Source organism: Macaca nemestrina, chromosome 5 (genome assembly GCF_043159975.1).
Source record: "Macaca nemestrina isolate mMacNem1 chromosome 5, mMacNem.hap1, whole genome shotgun sequence".
NCBI classification, from domain to species: domain Eukaryota; kingdom Metazoa; phylum Chordata; class Mammalia; order Primates; family Cercopithecidae; genus Macaca; species Macaca nemestrina.
In genome coordinates, this window is record NC_092129.1 from 35,443,419 (window position 1) to 35,449,980 (window position 6,562).

The 6,562-nt window shown below is 41.1% G+C and overlaps 1 long non-coding RNA gene across 1 annotated transcript; it reads right to left on the bottom strand.

Moving 5' to 3' along the window:
• Nucleotides 1-800: 800 nt before the first annotated feature.
• On the bottom strand, nt 801-5,955 carry LOC105465602 (uncharacterized). The gene is made up of 3 exons (XR_977635.2): nt 5,820-5,955; nt 3,889-3,970; nt 801-1,639 (listed from the first exon to the last, which is right to left on the bottom strand). It is a non-coding gene; the product is annotated as an uncharacterized lncRNA (long non-coding RNA).
• Nucleotides 5,956-6,562: the final 607 nt, after the last annotated feature.

Below are 6,562 nucleotides of genomic sequence, written 5' to 3' on the forward strand. Positions count from 1 at the left end.
GTAAATGCCAGACAATGAAGAGCTTAATATTATCTAATGTTAGAGGTTAACAGAATCTACTGAAAATGTTTGCAGCTTCTTCATGTCTGCTGATAACATATTTGCCTTCTTTTTCAAAAAAAAGAAAAGAAAGAAAAGAAACACATCTCTGAACAAAATTTAGTGCTATGTTGCTGACATACATTTGAATTTACAAACGTAGGCCTTCCCTGTGACTCTGGCAACCAAATATTCTAGCTTTTCATGTATTGACAAGAGAGTATATGACTTACAGTTTTAAAAAATGGGTTTGTATATGGCCATCGAAAGGTAGTGCACTGCAGGCTGGGCATAGTGGCTCACGCCTGTAATTCCAGCACTTTGGGAGGCCTAGACTGGCAGATCCCTCAAGCCCAGGAGTTCGAGACCAGCCTGGCCAAGATGGTGAAACCCGGTCTCTACAAAAAATACAAAAAATTAGCTAGACGTGGTGGTGCACACCTGTAATCGCAGCTACTTGGGAGGCTGAGGCAGGAGGATCACTTGAACCTGGGAGGCAGAGGTTGCAGTGAGCTGAGATCGTGTCACTGGACTCCAGCCTGGGTGACCAAGTGAGACCCTGTCTCAAAAAACAAAGTAAAGGACTGCAGTGGTCCAGAGAACAGGATCTAGGGCTAGATCTGGGTTTAAATCCAGGCTCCTAATGCTTGTTTATTACCTGTGTGACCATGGAGAGATTACCTAACTCTACAGAACCTTGATCTCCTCATATGTAGAATGCAGATGAGAATCAGATTCTCTTAAAGGACTTCTGTGTGGATTACAATGTTTACTCCATTAAAGGGTTTAAAGTCAATAGAGGCTCTTAATTTTCTTACCGATCCCTTTGCATTTGTGTAGGGGCTTTTTGAAATCTTCTCACAGTACTTGTTTGGTTTTGTTTTTGTTTTTATCCCAGATCCACATCAGAGCGGAAATAGAGTTGTCGTTCTTATTATAGAGGCAGCATTCATCCCTCCATTCACTGCTGCCTTGAGATATCGGGGAAATCATTTCACGGGTCTTGGTTTCTGAAGAATCGAGTGTCCTTACAAATGTCAACTAATTGACTCTTTTGTATTCCACAGTGTTGCACTCTCCAGCTGAAACTGATGCTCAGTGAGAGCAAGCTGAAAAGATTCCTTGTGACAAGGACACTGGAAGTCTCAGGAGCTGAGCCAAAGCTTTCACCGCATCAAAGAAATGAGATGGTCATTAGATAACTTGTCACGTCAAAAACCCCAAACCCAGAGTAAAATAAAATAAAATAAAAGACAGGCTTAAACCTACAACGAATTTCAAAGCTGGCAGATTGAACTTAAACTTTGCATAGTTCAAGTTGATCAGGTGATGATATTGATGTCTCAATAATAAACCTGATTATTTATTTGTATCTGTGTTTGCTTTACAGTTACTTATTAAGAAGATAAAGGTCAGCACTTTCTTCTGCCTTGCCTTCCTAGGTTAGCTGAGAGTCCTCTGAGAGCAGAGATTCAGAAGAGGAAATGAACAGATGTAATGAACCAATTCATATTTTTTCCTGTGTGCTGGTAGCTTTTTCAGGTTGTCGATTTTGAATAACAAAGAGCATCTGCGGACAGTTAACCACATCAAGATGTGCCTAGAAATCAGAGACAGTGGTGATAAAGTTGAAAACACTCCCATCAGAGAGCAAATACCTTGCTCCAACATTTATTTAGGTATAAGGTTTATTTATCCACTGGTCTTATGTTTAATAGGTTGATTTCCTTATGATCCAAATATTTGAAATATGATCATCTTTACTACCTATTTTATCATTCTATGAAACTGTGCTTTACTGGCTTTCAAGAAAAGAGACTAGTACTAATATGCAAAAGACCACCCACGGATGCAACAGCCATGAAAAAGATATATTTGCATTTTGAAAAAGAAAATATTTAAATTCCCTTGCTTCGAATCCTTTCTCCCCTGGAGATGAATATTCATGCTTGATAAATATTCACTCAAGGCCTTTTTGACATTTGACCTGTGTGAAGTTTGTAAAAACACAAGCTGGAAGTTTAAAATCTCTTGCATGACTGAAAAGTCTTTGCTGTTGGTTCTCAAAATATCCACAAATACACTTTTAAAACTTTTTACTCTTTTCACACTATTTTTTTTCTTTTTTTGCTCTTTAACTTGACCTGGGTACTCCATTTGCCCCATGCCTGAGACATGGAGTTTGTTCAAATGCCAAATGCTCCTGGTGCCAAACTGCAGGCCTAGATGGAGGTGAAATGAAGAAAAGGAAACGTCCAGTGTTGGTGAAGTTTACATTCTAAGACTGGATTAGCTTAGATTTTTATTTTTAGTATTTACTTTAAGAGATGCAGTCTCGCTGTCTCACCCAGGCTGGAGTGCAGTGGCACAATTACAGTTCACTGGAGCCTCGAACTCTTGGTCTCAAATGATCCTTGCATATCAATCCCCTAAGTAGCTAGGACTACAAGCTTGCATTATTGTGACAGGCTTTGTGTGTGTGTGTGCATGCGTGTGTGTGGGGGGGGAGCGGTGCGTGTGTGTGTGTGTGCATGTGTGCGTGCATGTGTGTGTGCGTGTGTGTGTGTGTGTGTATGGGGTCACTGTTGTCCAGACTAGTCTTGAACTCCTGGCCTCAAGCAATTCTCTCACCTCAGTCTCACAAAGTGCTGGGATTATAGGCATGAGCCACAACTGGCCAAGAGCTTAGTTTTTTGGTTGATTGTTTGTTTGAGACAGTCTTCCTCTATCACCTAGACTGGAGTACCGTGGTGCGATCTTGGCTCTCTGCAACCGCCACCTCCCGAGTTCAAACGATTCTCCTGCCTCAGCCTCCTGAGTAGCTGGGATTACAGGCACCTGATACCACATCCAGCTAATTTTTGTGTTTTCAGTAGAGATAGGCAGGGTTTCACCATGTTGGCTAGGCTGGTCTTGAACTCCTGAACTCAAATGATCCACCCACCTCGGCCTCCCAAAGTGCTGGGATTACAGGCGTGAGGCACCACACCCAGCCAAGAGCTTAGTTTTTAAAGAAACTACACTGCTCACAAAATAGTAGTCAAGATAATTTTCTGGGAGGGGTCAGTATAATTTAGCATTCATAACTATAACTATGTAAAAATATTCCAATGACAAAATTTTAGATTAAGAAGTTGTAAATAGCCAGACATGGTGGCTCATGTCGGAAATCCTAGTACTTTGGGAAGCCAAAATGGAAGAATCGCTTGAGATCAGGAGTTTGAGACCGGTCTGGGCAACATAAAGCAAGACCTGCATTTCTCCAAAAATAAAAACGTAAAAATAAATCAGCCAGGCTTGGTGCATGCAAGTGTAGTCCTAGCTGCTCAGGAGGCTGAGGTGGAAGGATCACTGGAGCCCAGGAGTTTGAGGCTGCAGTGAGTTGTGACTGCATCATGCCATCCAGTCTGAGCAACAGAACTTAAGCTTTAAGCCCTGTCTTAAAGAACCTTATTCTTTTAAGTTGTAAGTTTAGGTGTTGAATCATGTTTGAATTTTTATACATTTAAAACTGTTTTGTTTTTTTTTTTTACTGCAGTATTTCTTTCAAACATTACAACTCATGACTTAGGTTCCTGATGGGTTAAAAATATATTCTGACTAATGTTTAGCCATGAATTCCACCACGTCGGCTTGTATGAATAATGCCGCTTCACCCTAAATCCAAGCACGGGAAATTTGCAATTCCCTCAAAGGATTGTAAATGAGCCCAGTGTCAAGCTGCCAAAGTAAATTAACAAGATTAGATTTTGTGATACTATCTATCAGAAATTTAAATGACTAGTAATTAAAACAGTCCTTGCTCTCTTGTGACACATGCAGCGTGACAAAACAGTCCTAATATGTTACCTTTCTGCTTCTGCCTGTTTTATTATATCTGATTGGGCACCAGGTGGCTCATTCTGTAGGGTGTCTTATAGTTCATGAAATTCTAAAAGTGAAACAGAAATACAACACAATAAATATTTTATGGTATGGGTGAATATATGCTCCCCCAAGCTCTCCTGTACCCTTGAGTTTTATCATAACATTTTCTATAATCAGATAACTTGTTATGATTATAGAACATATTTTTACTACACACGAGGAAGTGACTAACCATAATTTATCACCCTGAGATAATCACTATTAATCTTGTGTATGTGTGTGTGTGTGTGTATGTGTGTATTTAGGTCCAGACATTTTGCCATTTATTCTGAAATAATTGTAATCATATGACATAAAACATAAAATTGCATAAATTGATTTTAAAATATCTTTTTCTGATTATAAAAGTAATATAATGACATTATTGAACATTTGGAAAATAAAGAAGATGAAAATAATCGAGGGTCCCACCCAGAGATAACCCATTATTAATATTTTCATAATTTTAAATATGAGCTTTTTTCTTTGCATATCATATATTTAGAAGTACACAATAGGTAATAATTTTTTGGCATAATGAGCAGAGAAATAGTGTAAAACTTTGGTAGAAGATGCTATACAGAGAGGCTAGTGGCAGATAATATATTTATTTATCTTTTCTACTTAGAAAAAGTAAATTATTCAGGTCATTAAAAATGAATTCTAAGGAAATAGAAAATGTCTCCAGATTATTTGGCAATAAGAATGGCTTCCACTATTTTTCTGGGAAACTCTGTTATGTGTGTTGAGGGGTGAGGAGACAGAGTTGGGAGAAAAGAAACTTCTGGTTTTGTTGCTTTTCCTAGTTCAGTGTCATAACTGCATTTAGCTACTGTTAGCAAGAACTGGAACACAGCCTCATCAAGTAATGTTTTAAAAGATCATCCAATATAGTGAAGGAGTCCCCCTGAACTCTGGGGTGAAGGATGGCACTCAAGAAACACATTTTCTGGAATTGTTGTGGGAAACGCAGAAGCAGAAGAGAAACATTTGAGAGGTTTGTCCCCAGACTATTCAATACTCATGACACCACCTATGCAATTTTATTTATTTTTATTTTTATTTTTATTTTTACTTTTGAGATGGAGTCTCCCTCTGTCATCCAGGCTGGAGTGCAGTGGCATGATCTCAGCTCACTGCAAGCTCTGCCTCCCAGGTTCAGGCCATTCTCCAGCCTCAGCCTCGCGAGTAGCTGGAACTACAGGCACCCGCCACCACGCCTGGCTTATTTTTTGTATTTTTAGTAGAGACAGGGTTTCACCATATTAGCCAGGATGGTCTCGATCTCCTGACCTCGTGATCCATTTCTACACTTGGAATTCAAACTAAGTTAAGTTCAAGAGCTTCTTTATAAAGTTGAACTGTTGTTGAATTTTTTTTAATGTAATTCATCTTGGCTGGAGTAATCCTTTAAGTAATTTTTCCAAGAAAGCTGCACACGTAGGCTCTCTGGGCATTTTCATACCTAAGGATGCCTTTGCAGACATTCTCAGTTCATAATCTTTTTGTTGTAAATTCTGTAGACATTGCTCCACATCTTTTTGCTAATGGGTGTCGCTGGGGAAATATCTTAAGTCAGTAATTTTTGTATCTCTGTAAACAATGGATTATTTCTGCTTGATCTCAAATTTTTTTTCCCCCTTTATTTTTCTGTCTTGATCCATTAACTGTCATTGGATTCTGATATTGAAACTAAAGAACTGAATTGACAAAGGATTCTTTGGGGTGCCACTTTGCCAGCCAGAAATGTCCATGGTTGGCAGTGCTCCTGTCAGAGTTTCATTTGGCTCCAGGCTCACCACTGGACTTGCTCTGCCCACTCAGCCTGGCAGGTTGCTCTTGGCTCCCGCTACCAACCCAGATCTCACACTCACCAAGGGCAAGCCAGGTGCACTGGTGGCCATAGCATGGCGGGCAGCTACAGGTCCCAGAACAGGTGCCAACTCTATGTGAGACTGCGGCTGGACCAGGCCCACCACAAGCAGCTTCTGACCTGGGCACCAGCATCTGGACAAGGGGAACACAGTGGCATCTGAAAATCTCAGAGATGCCAGCAACCGCAGAAATGCAAAGGGGGTATTACGCATGTCACAGCTCTGGCTCAGGGAGTCCCAAGGTCTGGAACCCAGAAGGGTTGCAGCTTGTTCATGTCGCAGTTCATTCTTTCCCACCATCCACACACTTCAGCGAACAGGGTCCCAGCTCCTTCAGTCCCACTGCCCCACCTCAGCCCACAGCTCCTGGGCAGGCCCATTCTTACTGCCACTTCCCATCATGTGGGGCACGCACCCCGTGCTGGCAGAGGACGGGAGTACTACACAGTTACAGCTCCTTTCACATCCACTGTTCAGCAGTCCCAGGTTCTTGTCCTATGCCCAAGAAGAATGAGGTTACATCGATGACTGAAGAGTGAGCAAGGCAGAGAAGAGTTTTATTGAACAACAGAATAGCTGTCAGCTGAGAGTGGACCCGATGTGGGTAGCCTCTACCCAAGGCAGGTAGTGCCATTGTGTGGCTGAGTCCAGGGTTTTTATGGGCTCAGAATAGGGGAGTGTATTTGGTCCCTGGGTGATCCTGGAAAAAGCACCATTTGATTGGCTAAAAGGCATCAAGGAAG